General features: G+C 42.3%; 1 pseudogene; it reads left to right on the top strand.

Moving 5' to 3' along the window:
* Positions 1 to 2107: 2107 nt before the first annotated feature.
* LOC139005596 (probable ATP-dependent RNA helicase DDX5 pseudogene) lies at positions 2108 to 3955 on the top strand (annotated as a pseudogene).
* Positions 3956 to 19381: the final 15426 nt, after the last annotated feature.

Raw genomic sequence — 19381 nt, 5'->3', positions numbered from 1 at the left:
CTGTGAGTGACCCCAACTGGGCAATCCCATGCACTGGGTTTAATAATCAAACACATTGATTTAAGGGGAAGTGTAAAAACAAGAGCCTGAGAAGTTCTGTGAATTCGCAAGCCTCCACCTTCCAGGTCTGTGTGCAGTCTCCTCGCCCTCTCTCGCCCCTGGCACCAAGTGGCCGGCAGACTGGAAAAATCCGAGGTTGCTTTTTTGCATCCAGTCCAGCTATGGGCTCATTTTCAGCGTTCCCTTCTGTCAGCAGCCCTGCGGGAGCCCTTCCACACTCGTGGATCACGCTGGCCCCAACGGCCGTGGACTTTGTGGGGTGCAGATTTTCCCCCTCGCGAGTTCCTCTCTCCAACCTGAATTGCAAACCACACCTTTAGGGGAAGTGTAACCTTTCCGTGGAGGGAAGCAGGGCTTGTCTGAGTTCACGTAGTCGCGCTGCTTGAGATCCGTTGTTTCTGGGTTAGTAGCCGATCTCTGGATGCCAGTGAAGAAAGATAAGAGAGAGGTGTATATGGATTTAGAACAAGGGATTGGAAATTAGATATATAAGTAAGTTGAAATTTAGACAGAGGGTAAAAAGAAGGCGAGGTCTCTGCGTCTGAGCCAGTGCTCCGGGAGTGACTTCAGCCGCAGTCTCCAACTGTCCCCTTTTTCCAGGAGTCCTCTGTCTTTCCCGGCTGCAAACTGTCTCTCAGCTGAATATCCTCTGCTTATTCAGGCTGTAGGTTACCTGTTTCAGCTGCTCACCCTTATCTGATCTGGGACAAGGCACAGGACACATCCATCTATACCACCACCATTTTCTTTTCCCCAGAGTTTTGTTCTTGATGCTTAAGTTTAATTTTCATTATGGTATCTTTTTGTTCTTGATGCTTAAGTTTTACTTTCATTTTGTTCTTGATGCCTAAGCTTTACTCTCATTATGGTAGCTTTTTGTTCTTGATGCTTAAAAACGGTCATTATAGTAGCTTAAAAAATAAAAGAAGAGTGAGATGTGGGGAGCCAATATAGGGTTAAGCCTCAGACTGACCTGTTGGCAAAGTCACAAACAAGTCTTCCGAGTCTTAAACAACCCAATCTGAGAGGTGGCCGCTGATTTACACGCTCTGTCATTTAAAAAATAAAAATGGGCCAGACCAGTTTGGCTCAGTGGTTAGAGCGTCGGCCTGAGGACTTAAAGGTCCCAGGTTCGATTCTGGTCAAGGGCATGGACCTTGGTTGCAGGCACATCCCCAGTAGGAGGTGTGCAGGAGGCAGCTGGTCAATGTTTCTAACTCTCTATTCCTCTCCCTTCCTCTCTGTAAAAAATTCAATAAAAATATATTTAAAATAAATAAATAAATAAATAAATAAATAAATAAATAAATATGGGGGAATTTGCCAGAAGCCGGTCCACCCTTGTTGCTTGACACAGTCGCTCCAGGGAAGAAACATCTGCACAGCTTATGTTTCAAGGGAACCGGCATATACATATGTTTCCTCCCCCGCTTAGCGCTATGTGTTTTAAACAGGACCACCTCCCCAAGAAAGGTTGTTTCCCCAGGATGGGGATGAACAGGACAAAGGAAGGGAATAAATCTGTAAAACCACTTAACTAAGTGCTAGGTGGGTAGTTAATCACTTTAACTAGGAACAATCACACTTAAGCTACATAATCTTTACTTAGGATAATCTCCTTCAATTACTTCCTTGTAGCTTAATAGAACAATAGAGGAACCTTGGAATGGAGATAAGAAACGCCCTAACCTTTGGAGTAGAATGGATAGGATTAAAATCAACTGGTATAAATACAGGTGTAACAGGACAATAAAGACAGAACCTGGCTGGAGAACCTGGCTAGGCTGCTGATCAACTGAACGCTGTCCCTGTGTCCTTCCTTCTTTGCCAATCCATCCACACCTTTGAGGACCCCTGGACCTGCTGGGACAGGACCCCAACAGAGGGCGCCCACCGGCCTGTAGGGGAGCAGCTCTGGCTCCTATCATCGCAGTCCCTCCGCCGCCCCCACCCGGGCAAGGCTTCTCTATCGCCAAAGCCTCCACCAGCACCTCGTCGCACCCGATTCTCTCCACTTCGTTCCCCGCCAACCTCAATCATTGACGCCATGTCGGGCTATTCGAGTGGCCGGGATCGAGGGTTTGGTGCACCTCGATTTGGAGGAAGTCGGGCAGGGCCTCTATCAGGAAAGAAGTTTGGAAACCCTGGGGAGAAACTAGTTAAAAAGCAGTGGAATCTTGATGAGCTGCCCAAATTTGAGAAGAATTTTTACCAAGAACACCCTGATTTGGCCAGGCGCACAGCGCAAGAGGTAGAGACATACAGAAGAAGCAAGGAAATTACAGTTAGAGGACACAACTGCCCGAAGCCCGTTCTGAATTTTTACGAAGCAAACTTCCCTGCAAACGTCATGGATGCGATTGCAAGACAGAACTTTACTGAACCCACTGCTATTCAAGCTCAGGGATGGCCAGTTGCCCTAAGTGGATTGGATATGGTTGGAGTAGCACAGACTGGATCTGGGAAAACATTGTCTTATTTGCTGCCTGCCATTGTCCACATCAATCATCAGCCGTTCCTAGAGAGAGGTGATGGGCCTATTTGCTTGGTGCTGGCACCAACTCGGGAACTGGCCCAGCAGGTGCAGCAAGTGGCTGCTGAATACTGTAGAGCGTGCCGATTGAAGTCTACTTGCATCTATGGTGGTGCTCCCAAGAGACCACAAATACGAGATTTGGGGAGAGGTGTGGAGATCTGTATTGCAACACCTGGAAGACTGATTGACTTTTTAGAGTGTGGAAAAACAAATCTGAGACGAACCACCTACCTTGTCCTTGATGAAGCAGATAGAATGCTTGACATGGGCTTCGAACCCCAAATAAGAAAGATCGTGGACCAGATAAGGCCTGACAGGCAAACCCTGATGTGGAGTGCAACTTGGCCAAAAGAAGTAAGACAGCTTGCTGAAGATTTCCTGAAAGACTATATTCATATAAACACTGGTGCACTGGAACTGAGTGCAAACCACAACATTCTTCAGATTGTGGATGTGTGTCATGATGTAGAAAAGGATGAAAAACTTATTCGTCTGATGGAAGAGATCATGGGTGAGAAGGAGAGTAAAACCATTGTGTTTGTTGAGACCAAAAGAAGATGTGATGAACTTACTAGAAAAATGAGGAGAGACGGGTGGCCTGCCATGGGTATTCATGGTGACAAGAGTCAACAGGAACGTGATTGGGTTCTAAGTGAATTCAAACATGGAAAAGCTCCTATTCTGATTGCTACGGATGTGGCTTCCAGGGGGCTAGATGTGGAAGATGTGAAATTTGTCATCAACTATGACTACCCTAACTCCTCAGAGGATTATATTCATCGAATTGGAAGAACTGCTCGCAGTACCAAAATGGGCACAGCATACACTTTCTTTACACCTAATAATATAAAGCAAGCAAGCGACCTTATCTCTGTGCTTCGTGAAGCTAATCAAGCAGTCAATCCCAAGTTGCTTCAGTTGGTTGAAGACGGAGGTTCAGGTCGTTCCAGGGGTAGAGGAGGCATGAAGGATGACCGTCGGGACAGATACTCTGCAGGCAAAAGGGGTGGATTTAACGCCTTTAGAGACAGGGAAAATTATGACAGAGGTTACTCTAGTCTGCTTAAGAGAGATTTTGGGGCAAAGACCCAGAATGGTGTTTTCAGTGCTACAAATTACACCCATGGGAGCTTTGGAAGTAACTTTGTGTCTGCTGGCGTACACACCAGTTTTGGGACTGGTAATCCAACAGGGACTTACCAGACTGGTTATGATAGCACTCAGCAATATGGAAGTAATGTTCCAAATATGCACAATGGTATGAACCAACAGGCGTATGCATATCCTGCTACTGCAGCTGCACCTATGATCGGTTATCCGATGCCAACAGGATATTCTCAATAAGACTTTAGAAGTATATGTAAATGTCTGTTTTTCACAATTGCTCTGTATATTGTGTGTTATCAGACAAGATAGTTATTTAAGGAACATGGGAAATGCAGAAATGACTGCAGTGCAGCAGTAATTATGGTGCACTTTTTTGCTATTTAAGTTGGATATTTCTCTATATTCCTGAAACAATTTTTAGGTTTTTTTTTTTTTTTTTTTTGGTACTAGAAAATGCAGACAGTGTTTTCACAAAGTAAATGTACAGTGATTTGAAATACAATGAATGAAGGCAATGCATGGCCTTCCAATAACAAATATTTGAAGACCGAAAAAAAAAAAAGTCTACAGAAAAAGAACCAGACAAGAGTTTAGGCTATGCAAGGGACTGAGGTGCCAACATGGGGTCAGCTGAAGAAATTAAACAACTGAGGCCCAGCAGATGGTGGAAAAGCAAGAAGTGAAAGCTACTCTCTCAGCCAAGTCCCAGGACTCTGAGTAAATCAGCAAAAGAAACTTTCCTTTAGCAGAAACTCGCTGATTGCTGTTTTGCATTGCCATTGTTTTATTATTCTTAGTTTTAAAATGTTTTGGGTTAGCCAAAACCGGTTTGGCTCAGTGGATAGAGCGTCGGCCTGCAGACTGAAAGGTCCCGGGTTCGATTCCGGTCAGGGGCATGTACCTTGGTTGCGGGCACATCCCCAGTAGGAGATGTGCAGGAGGCAGCTGATTGATGTTTCTCTCTCATCGATGTTTCTAACTCTCTCTCTCCCTTCCTCTCTGTAAAAAATCAATAAAATATATTTTAAAAAATGTTTTGGGTTTTGCATTGGCATTGTCTTGTTATTGTTTTAATAGCCGGAGTTTTGTTCTTGATGCTTAAGTTTTATTTTCATTATGGTAGCTTTTTGTTCTTGATGCTTAAAAACGGTCATTATAGTAGCTTAAAAAATAAAAGAAGGGTGAGATGTGGGAAGCCGATATAGGGTTAAGCCTCGGACTGACCTGTTGGCAAAGTCACAAACAAGTCTTCTTCCGAGTCTTAAACAACCCAATCCGAGAGGTGGCCGCTGATTTACATGCGCTGTCATTTAAAAAATAAAAATGGGCCAGACCGGTTTGGCTCAGTGGATAGAGTGTTGGCCTGAGGACTTAAAGGTCCCAGGTTCGATTCTGGTCAAGGGCATGGACCTTGGTTGTGGGCACAACCCCAGTAGGAGGTGTGCAGAAGGCAGCTGGTCAATGTTTCTAACTCTCTATTCCTCTCCCTTCCTCTCTGTAAAAAATTCAATAAAAATATATTTAAAATAAATAAATAAATAAATAAATAAATAAATAAATAAATGGGGGAATTTGCTGGAAGCCAGTCCACCCTTGTTGCTTGACACAGTCTCTCCAGGGAAGAAACATCTGCACAGCTTATGTTTCAAGGGAACCGGCATATACATATGTTTTCTCCCCCGCTTAGCGCTATGTGTTTTAAACAGGACCACCTCCCCAAGAAAGGTTGTTTCCCCAGGATAGGGATGAACAGGACAAAGGAAGGGAATAAATCTGTAAAACCACTTAACTAAGTGCCAGGTGGGTAGTTAATCACTTTAACTAGGAACAATCACACTTAAGCTATATAATCTTTTTTTTTTTTTTTAAATATATTTTATTGACTCTTTACAGAGAGGAAAGGAGAGAGACAGATAGTTAGAAACATCGATGGGAGAGAAACATCGACCAGCTGCCTCCTGCACATCCCCCACTGGGGATGTGCCCGCAACCCAGGCACATGCCCTTGACTGGAATCGAACCCGGGACCCCCCAGTCCGCAGGCCGACGCTCTATCCACTGAGCCAAACCGGTTTCGGCAAGCTATATAATCTTTACTTAGGATAATCTCCTTCAGTTACTTCCTTGTAGCTTAATAGAACAATAGAGGAACCTTGGAATGGAGATAAGAAACACCCTAACCTTTGGAGTAGAATGGATAGGATTAAGATCAACTGGTATAAATACAGATGTAACAGGACAATAAAGACAGAACCTGGCTGGAGAACCTCGCTAGGCTGCTGATCAACTGAACGCTGCCCCTGTGTCCTTCCTTCTTTGCCGACTCCATCCACACCTTTGAGGACCCCTGGACCTACTGGGGCAGGACCCCAACAGAGGGCGCCCACTGGCCTGTAGGGGAGCAGCTCTGGCTCCTATCATAGCAGTTCCTCTGCTGCCCCCACCCCCACCCCTACCCTTGTCCCTGCCCCCGCAAGGTGAGACTCTTCTACACATCTAGTGTCCCAGATACCCACCTACTAAATGACAGTAGTGCTCATACAAATCCCTTCACTTCAAAAATCCTAGTCCTTGGGACAGTCAAAAAGACTTTCAAAAATTTCCCTCTAGAGGGTAGTATAATTTCTATGGAGCAGTGGTTCTCAACCTTCTGGCCCTTTATTTTATATTTATTTATTTATTTATTATATTTTATTGATTTTTCACAGAGAGGAAGGGAGAGGGGTAGAGGGTTAGAAACAGCAATGAGAGAGAAACATCGATCAGCTGCCTCCTGCACACTCCCCACTGGGGATGTGCCCACAACCAAGGTACATGCTCTTGACCGGAATCGAACCTGGGACCTTTCAGTCCGCAGGCCGACGCTCTATCCACTGAGCCAAACCGGTTAAGGCATATAAAATTATTTTTATTGCTACTACATAACTGTAATGTTGCTACTGTTATGAATCATAATGTAAATATCTGATATGCAGGATGGTCTTAGGCGACCCCTGTGAAAGGGTTGTTAGATGCCAAAGGGGTCGCGACCCACAGGTTGAGAACTGCTGCTTTGGAGAATTGCGGAACTAAGAGGATCTGCCACAAATCAAATCTGTCATTTCCTGTGGGGTTAAGGTAGGGCAGCATTATTTTGTGGCCTGGGAGGCTGGCTTTGGGTTGGAGTGAGTTGTAGGGACAAAGGAATATTTTTTCTTGTTAGCCCTCAGGGAAGTCTGGCAAACTGAGGCATTTACTTAAGAAATGACTGAGGTAACATTTGACACCTTTCTCATACATTTTAAGTTTTCTTTCATTAATTTTCCTGGCATAGAGAGCTAGAATAAAAGTCCCATCCCTGAGACTTTGCTGAAATCTCTCAAACAAGCAGCAGCTCATGTCAGCATGTCCAAAACTTATCAATAAAAGGCCCAGGATCTGGTACTAGCACCAGCCTGCTTTGCTTCACAGCTGGGCCTCACCTGGGCACTTCTAAGCCCAATGCAAGAAGCAGCCATCTGCAAATCTCTCAGTAGCTTCTGCTGGGTGGCCCCAGGCAGTGGCTGACTTTGCACTTTCCAGGAGGTCCCAGAGCCAGTGCACCTGGTGGACAGTTTCAGACCACACTAGATTACAACTCTACACATCCACAAGCGACACTCCAGGGGCAGACTCAGTGAGCACCAAAGCCCCACTGAAGCAAGTCCTGCTCCATAGGGGTATCTCCTGCCCAGCAGCTCTTCCACTATAGTTACCGCTGGTCCTCACAGCCAATTGGCCTGGAGATCAGTCCCTCCCAGTGAGCCAATCAAGACTCAACTACAACAAAACTGTGCACATAGCCCACAAAAGGGTGCATGTAGAGTACCCAGCTCAGGTAACTGGGGAGGCTGAGCCACTGGGCCCTACAGGACACCTACTACACAAGGCCACTCTACCAATTTCAGGAGATATAGCAGCTCTACCTAATACATAGAAACAAACACAGGGAAGCAGCCAAAATGTGGAGACAAAGAAACATGTCACAAATGAAAGAAATGGAAGCAAGCAAACTACTGGATACAGAGTTCAAAACAATGGTTATAAGGTTACTCAAGAATCTTTTAGAAACCTCCAAGGGACTTAGTGAGACTTTCAAGGATTTTAATGAGAATGCTAAATACATGGAAAAGGACCAGTCAGAAATTAAGCATACACAAATTGAAATAAAGAATAATATACAGGGATTCAACAGTAGAGTAGAGGATTTTGAGAATCAAATCAACAATTTGAAATATGAGGAAGCAAAAAAAATACCCAATCAGAAGAGCAAAAAGAAAAAAGAATAAAAAAATATGAAGGCAGTGTAAGGAGCCTCTGGGACAACTTCAAGCATACCAACATTCACATTATGAGGGTTCCAGAAGAAGAGAGAGAGCAAGCTATTGAAAACCTATTTGAAGAAATAATGACAGAAAACTTCCCCTACTTGGTGAAAGAAATAGACTTACAAGTACAAGAAGTGCAGAGAGTCCCAAACAAGAGGAACCCAAAGAGGCCCACACCAAGACACATCATAATTAAAATGTCAAAGGTTAAAGACAAAGAGAGAATCTTAAAAGCAGCAAGAGAAAGGCAGTTAGTTACCTACAAGGGAGTACCAATAGGACTGTCAGCTGATTTTTCAACGTTGTAGGTCTAAAGGGAATGGCAAGAAGTATTCAAAGTGATGCATAGTAAGGGCTTACAACCAAGATTACTCTACCCAGCAAAGCTCTCATTTAGAGTTGAAGGTCAGATAAAGAGCTTCACAGATAAGAACTACTTAAAGGAGTTCATCACCACCAAACCAGAATTACATGAAATGTTGAAGGGTATTCTTTAAGAAGAGGAGGAGGAGGAAGAAGAAGAAGAAGAAGAAGAAGAAGAAGAAGAAGAAGAAGAAGAAGAAGAAGAAGAAGAAGAAGAAAAAGCAGCAGAAGGAGAAGAAAAAGCAGCAGAAGGAGAAAAGATAAAAATATGAACAAAAATGGCAATAAATATATATCAATAATTGAATCTAAAAATCAAAATAAATGAACAAGAAATCAAATGAACAAAATAAATTGATGGATAAAATAGAATCAGAGAGCCCTAACCGGTTTGGCTCAGTGGATAGAGTGTCGGCCTGCAGACTGAAGGGTCCCAGGTTCGATTCCAGTCAAGGGCATGTACCTTGGTTGCGGGCACATCCCCAGGAGGGGGTGTGCAAGAGGCAGCTGATCGATGTTTCTAACTCTCTATCCCTCTCCCTTCCTCTCTGTAAAAAATCAATAAAATATATTTTTAAAAAATAGAATCAGAGGCATGGAAACCTGGAACAGACTGACAAATCTCAGAGGGGAGAAGGAAGAGGATGGGAAGAAATTAACCAAAGATCTTATATGCATTACCTATGGACACAGACAATAGGGTGGTGAAGGCCCGGGGCAGGAACCCGATGGAGAGATATTACTCTCAACCATAAAGATTAAAAATATATATATATTGGTTAAAAAAAATCCCCTCCCTATAAAAATGATGGAATAAATAAAGGGATATCTATGTGTGTGTGCGTGTGTGTGTGTGTGTGTGTGTGTGTAATAGTAGTAGTAGTCCCCTTATCTGTGGTTTTGCTTTTTGTGGTTTCAGTTATCTGTGGTCAGCTGCAGTCTGAAAATATTAAATAAAAAATTCCAGAAATAAACAATTTATAAGTTTTAAATTGCATGCCATTCTGAGTAGCATGATAAAATCTCAGGATGTCCTGCTTAATCTACCTGGAATTTGAATCATCCTTTTGTCTATGCTGTAGTTGTTCCCCACCCATTAGTATCCATTTTGCTTATCAGATTGACTGGCAGCATTACAGTGCTTGTGTTCAAGTAACCCTTATTTTACTTAATGAGGGCTCTGAAGAATAAGAGTAGTGATGCTGGAAGTTTTGATATGCTAAAGAGAAGCCTTTAAGTGCTTGATACAAACGATCAGAAGCTCAATAGTAGCCCAAGGCTATGTTATAATGCCTACTGTCATTCACCTGCTTCATTTCATCACATAGGCATTTTATCATCTCACATCATCACAAGAAGTGACGTCAGTACAATTAAGATATTTTGAGAAAGAGGGAGGCCATATTCACGTAATTTTGATTACAGTATATTATTATAATTGCTAGAGGCCCGATGCATGAAATTCTGCATGGGTAGGGTCCCTAGGCCTGGCCAGCGATTAAAGCCGATCTGTGGGGTGACCGGCGGGGAGATGGCGGGGGGGGGGGGGGGGCCATTGGCAACCACCTTGACCAGGCTTGCTTGCTCCAGTGATGGCAGACTCCAACATTCCCCGCCTGCGGCTGCCAGCCTCTGAGCTTGCAGTTTGAAACATTGTTACAAATATAGAAGCTAAACAAAACCCCAGAAACCTGCTCTCAGCTAGCCAGGATCTCAGAGCTGGAGTTGAAACAGTGTTTCGATTATAGGACCCAAACAAACCAGATACCTGCTTTCAGCAGCCAAGGCCTCAGAGCTGGAGCCAAGCCTCAGAGCTAAAGCTGGCCCAGAATTAAAAAAAAAAGAAAAAAAGGACAGATTGGGAGCTTCAGTCACCTGCCAGCCTGAAAACGGCCCTCAGCCCCTCTCCCAGACTGGCCAGGCACCCCAGTGGGGACCCCCATCCTGAAGGGGGTGCGACCAGCTGCAAACAGCCATCATCCCCTCACCCAGGCTGGCCAGGCACCCAAGCGGGACCCCCACCCTGATCCAGGACACCCTTCAGGGCAAACCAGCCGGCCCCCACCCGTGCACCAGGCCTCTATCCTATATAGTAAAAGGGTAATATGCCTCCCAGCACTGGGATCAGCAGAGCAGCAAGGCCTCCCGGCACCGGGATCAGTGTGACAGGGGGCAGCGCCCAAACCCCCTGATTGCCCTGTGGCTCTGTGTGTGACAGGGGGCAGGGCCACAACCTCCCTGTCCGCCCTGCTCTGTTGGTGACAGGGGAAGGCGCCCCAACCCCCTGATCAGCCCTGCTCTGTGCCTGATAGGGGGGAGCTCCCCAATCCCCTGATTGACCCTGCTCTGTGTGTGACAGGGTACAGAGCCCCAACCCCTCCTCCCCCCATAGGCCCTGTTCTGTGTATGAGAGGGTAGAGCCACAACCTCCCCATCGGCCCTGCCCTGAGTGTGACAGTGGCGGCGCCCCAACCCCCTGATCGGCCCTGCTCTGTGCATGACAGGGGGTGGTGCCGCAACCTCCCCATCGACCCTGCCTTGAGTGTGACAGGGGGCGGTGCCCCAACCCCCCAATCAGCCCTACCCTGAGCGTGACTGAGGGTGGCATCGCAACCTCCTGATCCACCCTGCTCTGTTCATGACAGGGGGCAGCGCCCCAACTCCCCAATCGGCCCTGCTCTGATCCTGACCAGGGGCTGCACGTAGGGATTGTGCCTGCCCTCGGCCACCCGGGAGCAGGCCTAAGCCAGCAGGTTGTTATCTCCCGAGGGGTCCCAGACTGGGAGAGGGCACAGGCCGGGCTGAGGGACACCCCCTCCCCCCCGAGTGCACAAATTTTTGTGCACCGGGCCTCTAGTATATATATAAATTTTTTAAAAAATATATTTTTATTTATTTCAGAGAGGAAGGGAGAGGGAGAGAGAGAGATAGAAACGTCAATGATGAGAGAGAATCATTGATTGGCTGCCTCCTGCACATCCCCAACTGGGGATCGAGCCTGCAACCCAGGCATGTGCCCCTGACCGGAACTGAACCCGGGACCCTCTGGTCCGCAGTCCGATGCTCTATCCGCTGAGCCAAACCAGCTAGGGCTATATATAAATTTTTAATAATTTCAGAAAGTAAGGGAGAGATAGAAACATCAGGATGAGAGAGAATCAATGGCTGACTGCCTCCTGCACAACCCCTACCAGGGATTGAGCCTGCAACCCGGGCATGTGCCCTGACCAGGAATCAAACCATGACCTCCTGGTTCATAGGTTGATGCTCAAACACTGAGGAACACTGGCCAGGCAAGCCATTTTTGTGTCCAATTTAGCTATCATATGCTGGCAATCTTTCCCCCTCTCCCCCAGGGATTATGCGCAGGCACACCTCTTTTCATTGCACCTCATTTTCTTGCGTTTCTTAGGTACTGCTTTTTTTTTTTTTTTTTTTAACAAACTGAAGGCAGGACCTTCCACCTGCAAAAAGATTACAATTCACTTTATTGTGATACTCGCTTTATTGTGGTGGCTTGGAACCAAACCCTCAGCATCTCTGAGCTGTGTCTGTATGTACTAGTTTCAGATTCTCCTTTGAACCAGTCTTTCATTCATCTGATCCTCTTCATTAATGAGTTAAATAAATCTTTAACCAAACTTTTATATTTATATGAGAGTTATATTTTAAATGTTTAAAAGTTATACTTTGATAGTTCTCAACTTTTTATCTTGAAAAATTCCAAACCTTTAGAAAAGGTGCATGAATACCTAGGCCACTTACCTAGATCCAATCATTACATTTTTATCACATTTGCTTTAACTTTTCTCTCTCTTCCCCCCTCTTCCTCTTTCTCCCCATCCATTGTGTTAAAATTAATTTTTCCTTTCCCTGTTACCCTTCTTAGAGTATTCTTAGAGCATTTCTGTGAGAAAACTTAGGTTGCAAAGCCATTTTCTAATTTTTTAAAATTGAGGTATAATTGACATAAACATTATATCTCTAAGTTTTAAAAAATAATAAACATTTTAATTTAGATGGTTAAGTACAGGGGCATTCTCCAACACATCCAAATATAATGATCTCACTCAGAAAATTTAGAAGGTACACAGTAAGCTATTCTATCACCTAATACATTGTCCACATTACAACAGTCCTAATAATGTCTTTATAGGTTTTCTTATTTTTTTTTCTTTTTGCTTCAAAATCCGATCAAGGATTACACATTCATTTTTTAGGAATTTGAACTCTCCACTGGCCAGGAGAGCTCACATTTTAAACATTTCTTCATTCAAAGTTTCTGCCTCTTTTCTGTATGTAGGAAAGCAACAGGTAGATAACAGCATGACGTACTTGACTCAAATCTTTGTATTTCTGAAGTCTTCAGTTTCAGTGAATCCATTAGGATGCTTTTGGAGGCAAGTAACAGAAAATAAAAAATAAAAATAACTTAAACAATTCACTTAATATCTCACATAAAAGAAATCCAGAATTAGAGCAGCTGCTCAGGGACGTCATCAAGAAACCCAGTTCTTTCTATCTTTCCATTGTGCCATTCTCAGCCTGCTGGTTTGTCTCCGTAGGCTAGCTTGCCCTCATAGTTCCAAATGGGTGCTCTAGTCACATATGAATGATAATGTTCGGAGGCAGGAAATATGTTATATCTTTGCTTTGCTCTCTCTCTTTTTAAATAATACACTTTTATTAATTTCAGAGAGGAAAGGAGAGGGAGAGAGAGATAGAAACATCATGAGAGAGATATGATGAGAGAGAAATAATCAATGATGAGAGCAAATCATTGATTGGCTGCCTCCTGCACAACCCCCACTGGGGATCAAGCCCACAACTCGGGCATGTGCCCTTGACTGGAACCGAACCTGGGACCCTTCAGTCCACGGGCCGACACTTTATCCACTGAGCCAAACCAACTAGGGCTACTTTGCTTTCTTCTTAAGAGCTAAGGAAACCTTCCTGAAAGTCCCCAAGCCAACCTCATTGGCTAGATTTCATTCCATGCCTTTGCTCAAATCAGTATCTTGGCAAACCAAATGACACTTCCATGGTTGTCCCAGCCAGTTACAATTTACCTCCTAGTCTGGGGAGGGGCTCACACTCCTCTGTAGGATTTGTCTGCATGATGAACAAAATCTGGTTCCGGATAAAGGACCAACAGTGTCTGCTACACTTAGTTTTCTTCCTTATCAAAAGGAGGATGATAACATCTATGGAAGGCTGCTATGAGCATAAAATAAAATAATATACTAGTAATCCCCTAAGCTGGTACCTGGAGTGAAATGTGTTGATTAAGATAAAATTTCTTCTCTACTTTCTGTTTAAGATTTTCTATTGTTGTTCAGCCAAAAGATGGCAGCAGAGGGAGAAAATCTTCCATGTAATAGTCTGCTAGAAACTCCCCAACAGAGAATATTAGTTGACCACCGTATCTGTGTTAGAATTTATCAGAATCTTTAAGAACTCTGGATTTTAATGTTGCAATCTTTAGTAGGCCATGGCTTGCATTTTAATGTTATAATACCTATCCTTTAAATCACATAAGGTTTCCGTACTTATTAATCACTTTAGAAGAGAGTCTACTGTAATTACAATTCTTAGCTAATTGTATAGACTGAAAAACATGCTGCTGAAATCATTTGAGCCTCCAATTATTTTTATTTCAGGGGAAAATAGTTTAATAATTTCATTATTAGTTTAGCACTGATTGATTAATATTTATATCTTCCAGTAGCATTTGCTATAATTCAGTTCAGTTCAGCAAACGTTTGTTAAGCACCTGTTAGATGCCAAGCTCTGTGCTCTGTGTGGCCTTGGAAGAGTCTGTTGTGTTGGGCAAAGACACAAATAGAAATTCCCACAAATACGGCTAAGCTGAAGGTATGTACATGGTACCATAGGAGCAATAAGAGGACTAGACCAAGAATGGAAGATCAGGGACATTTTTCTAGGGCTGATGAGGCCTGAGTTGCTTGAACTGCTTTTAGAATAGCAAGAGTTTGCCGAGCAAAGAACATTGGGAGACATCTCAAGGTGAGAACAATCCCAGAGCGTACCACAAATCTCAGACTTACTGTGGGATGTTGGGGGAGGGAGAGCTGTGAGCAGGAGACCACCAGCCATCAGGTGCTACCTGAGAGTTTAGGAAAAGGAGATGAAACTGGAAACCTGGGGAGCCAGTTCATGGAAGACCTTGCAAGCTAATAGAGGGGAATGGATTTTAATTAATAAACAGTAAGTGAGGGTTTAAAGGGTTTTAGGCAAAAAAGGGGGCTGTGGTATAACGTCCACTTTAGGTAAATCTACCAGACAGATGTGGTAGAGAGACTTCAGGAAGACAAGAGGAGAAGCAGACACATTAGTCATCAGGCTGTTTTCCTGGTAAGGGACTACCTGGGCTTGATCTAAGATGGAATGATAGGTGAAAAAGAGTGTTTTAATAATTCGCGAGGTTGAATATTTTTAGTTAAATAGGATGAACCAACAGATATGGAGAGGTTGAAGATATGAATGAATGGGGGCAATTAATGCAGAAAGATCCTGAAAACCTTTCATGTAACCACGTTGCATAATTATCCATGGCTATATATAGCTATGACTACTCATTGAAATTTATCGCCTCGTCTGGATTGTGGGTTTATCAATTTTTTGTCCACCCAGTAAATGAACTCCTTCATATTATTGGTTTATTTGAATTAGGGTACTTATCATATTTGCTTTTTGTCTCTTAAAAATGTTTGAACCTGACCAGTGTGGGTCAGTGGTTGAGTGTCGACCTATGAATCAGGAGGTCATGGTTCGATTCCTGGTTAGGGCACATGCCTGGGGTTTTGGGTTTGATCCTCAGTAGATGGTGTACAGGAGGCAGCCTACTGCATTCTCTCTCATTATTGATGTTTCTATCTTTCTTTTCCTCTCCCTCCCTCTCTGAAATCAATAAAAAAATATTTTTAAAAAACGTTTTGAAACTTTTGGTTTCTGTTTTTTGTTTTGTTTTTTTAATATCCTAAGATATCTTTCACTACCCCAACACTGTAAATATTTTTTTCCTATGTTTTCTAGGGATTCTATGGTTTTATTATCTTTAGGTCTATGACCCATTTGGCGTTCATTTTTGTGTATAGTGTAAGGTAAGAATTGAGGTTCATTTCCCCCCACTTCCTGCCCTACTCCATGCTCCACCCACCCTGCCTCCGTATGGATATACTGCTGTTTCCACACCATTTGTTGAAAAGACTGTTCTTCCATCATGGAATGACTTTGGCATCATTTTTGAAAATCAATCAATCACAAATGACTGGGTTTACATCTGGACTCCCTGTTCTATCCCATTGATCTATATGTCCTCCTTATGCTAACATAAAATTGTCGTGATTACTCTAGCTTTATGGTAAGTATTGAAATCAAGTAGTATAAGTCTTTGAACTTTTTCTTTTTCAAAATTGGTAGGTTATTTGAATTTCCATGTTAATTGTCAATATCTACAAAAAACTTTTGGAATTTTAATTAGAATTACATTGAATCTATTGATCAACTTAGGGAGTATTGACATTTTAACAATATTGATTGTTTCCATCTGTAAACACGGTGTAATTTCCATTTATTTAGATCTTCTTTAGTTTTTCTCAGACATGTTTTGTAGTTTTCAATGTACAAATCTCATACATATTATGTTTAATTTTTTAAGTATTTCATATTTTTAATGTTACTGTAAATGGTATTTTTAGTTTCAGTTTCCAGTTGTTTGTTGCTAACATATATAAATAATATTGAATTTTGTTTAACAGCCTTGTATCCTGTGACTTTGCCAAATTCACCTATTAGCTTTACTTTTTGTAGACGAGGAATACTATTTGAAGACTGCAATCTAGATTTTAGGAACATATATTGCTACTGGGTTATTGTTTCAAGGGTTTTTCATTGGATAGCACCAGGAAGAAAACATGACTATACCTTGATATTTTCTAACTTTTATTGATTGATTGGTTGATTTTAGAGAGAGAGGAAGGGAAAAGAAACAGATTTTATTAATTTTTTTATGCATTAATTGGTTGATTCTTTTTTTATATAACTTCTTTTTTTTAATATACATTTTTTATTGATTTTTTACAGAGAGGAAGGGAGAGAGATAGAGAGTTAGAAACATCGATGAGAGAGAAACATCGATCAGCTGCCTCCTGCACACCTCCTACTGGGGATGTGCCCGCAACCAAGGTACATGCCCTTGACTGGAATCGAACCTGGGACCCTTCAGTCCGCAGGCTGATGCTCTATCCACTGAGCCAAACCGGTTTCAGTGGTTGATTCTTTTTTAGAAAATGTTTTTTATTGATTTTAGAAAGGAAGGAAGAGGGATAGAGAGATAAAAACATTGATGAGAGACATTGATCAGCTGCCTCCTCACACCCCCTGACTGGGGATGGAACCCACAACCATGGCTTATCAGGACGATGCTGTAACCAACTGAGCTACCAGGCCAGGGCCATATTTTCAATTCAAGTTTTAGATTATTGGGTTTTACTTAAAACAATTTAATTTACATGTATCTCCCTTCTCATGTTGAAAACCCTGGTTCCTCACATCAGTAGCATGATTAACTCTTGTTTGTTCACATCAAATATAAATATACTTATATCAAAATACATAAATATCAAAAATATATATTTGTTTCAAAATATTAATATCATTGCTAACAATAAGAATATTGAATGAAGTTCAAGATTTTTTTACACTTTTTTAATCTTTAGATATATTCTCTGTCAAGATGTTCAGTCAAGATACTGTGCAATGCCTGGCTGGCGTGGCTCAGTGGTTTAGCGTGGACCTATGAACCAGGAAGTCATGGTTTCGGGTTCAAACCCCAGTGGGGGGCTTGCAGGAGGCAGCTGATCAATGATTTTCTGTCATCACTGATGTTCCTATCTCACCCACTTCCTCTCTTTAAAAAGAAAAAAAGACTGTGCTATAGTTAGATTCATTTGTTTTCATTTATTTTCAATTTCTAGATATTGACTTTTAATTTAAATTAGTTCATGATTGTATAAATATTTTTATTATTTCAAAGTTAAAACTAAATAACTACATTCAGACGAGTCTCATTTCCATCACTGTCCCTTCCATTCTATTCCCTAATGAGTACTATTTTAATCAATATTTCATCAACTTTCCATTGGTTTATTCTGCAAATATAAGCAAGTATTTTTTGTTTACTTACACTTGTATATTTGTGATAGTTTACTAGAAATGGGACTGCTGGGCCAAAAGATAAATGCATTTGTAGCTTCCTTAGATATTGACAAATTCCCCTTTACAAAGCCTGGACCATTTTGCATGTCCTTCAGAAATGTCTGAGAGAGCCTACTTTTCCCACAACCTTGCTAATAGAATATAATGTCAAATTTTGAAGTTCTGCCAACAGATAGGTGGTAAATAGTATTTTGGTATGGTTTTTAACTTATATTTTATACCATATTTTCAAAGATTACTTTTTCTGGAATATTGCTAATGCTATGAATTTTGCCTTTTAACAAGTACTGCTGATCCTTGGAAAGAGAAATGGATTTTATTACATGGATTTGACATTAATTATATTCTGTGTTGAATTCTTTTTTTAAAATATATTTTATTGATTTTTTACAGAGAGGAAGGGAGAGGGATAGAGAGTTAGAAACACTGATGAGAGAGAAACATCGATCAGCTGCCTCCTGCACATTCCCTAATGGGTATGTGCCTGCAACCAAGGTACATGCCCTTGACCAGAATTGAACCTGGGACCCTTGAGTCTGCAGGCCGACGCTCTATCCACTGAGCCAAACCGGTCAGGGCTCTGTGTTGAATTCTTGATCAAATATAATTACATCTGAATTACAAATTAATTAATGTAAATTCAGAGATTGGCTATCTATATCATGGATTAGCTAAACCCTTTTCCCCTTTCTTCCTTCTTGTGTCATATGATCTGTGGCTATTTTACCAATAATTAATGCTCTCCTCATTAGCTGACTAGGCAGTCAGTAAGAAAACGTAATAAAAACAACTGAATTAGTCAGTTTCACTACTGGGCATGGCAAAAGTAGTTTTACAGTTGTTTGTATGGAAAATAATACAATAATTAATAAATAAAAATACAAGGATAAACTCTTTGTTTCACATACTCACAACTGTAAACCTACTTTTGCCCCATCCTGTATTTGCTGGTTGTTCACCATTATGACTAGTTAAATGTTAAGTTTCTCCTCTACCACCTTGGAAAATTGAGTGTTGTCTGAAAGTTACGTGCCCCGATAACAGACGCTTTAACAGACTCTGGGGAATGGAGTGAGAAAATGGTGGTTTGCATGAGTGAGTTTGCATTTCTGAACTGTTTTCCATGCTTCTGTTCATATTTGTAATTGAGGTTATTGGGTCAGTAAGGCAAACAATCATTGGCAGGAAAGCGTTTTCAGACACATGGCAGAGAAATTGGACAAAGAGCAAAGCCCTGATCACAGATGTTAGAAGTGTAGCCATCTGCATAACAGGTTTATTATTTTTTTAAAAAATATGTTTTTGTTGATTTCAGAGAGAGGAAGGGAGAGGGAGAGAGAGATAGAAACATCAATGATGAGAGAGAATGATTAATCAGCTGCCTCCTGCATGCCCCCTACCAGGGATTGAGCCTGCAATCTGGGCATGTGCCCTGATCCAGAATTGAACTTTGATCTCCTGGTTCATTGGTTGACACTTAGCTACTGAGCCACACCAGCTGGGCACAGTTTTATTAACTAGAGGCCCAGTGCATGAAATTCTTGCACTGGGGCGGGGGGGTGTCCCTCAGTCCGACCTGTGTGCCCTCTCACAGTCCGGGAGTCCTGGGGGATGTCCAACTGACGGCTTAGGCCCACTCCTCATGGGGAGCGGGCCTAAGCCGTCAGTTGGACATCCTTAGAGCTGCTGTGGAGGTGGGAGAGGCTCCTGCCATCACTGCTGCACTTGC

The sequence above is a fragment of the Myotis yumanensis genome, unplaced genomic scaffold (genome assembly GCF_028538775.1).
Source record: "Myotis yumanensis isolate MYYU_CA2020_CCGP unplaced genomic scaffold, mMyoYum1.0.hap1 SCAF_3, whole genome shotgun sequence".
Taxonomy (NCBI): domain Eukaryota; kingdom Metazoa; phylum Chordata; class Mammalia; order Chiroptera; family Vespertilionidae; genus Myotis; species Myotis yumanensis.
Note: the sequence above shows the minus strand (reverse complement) of the source record. Positions and strands in the feature narration are given on the sequence as shown.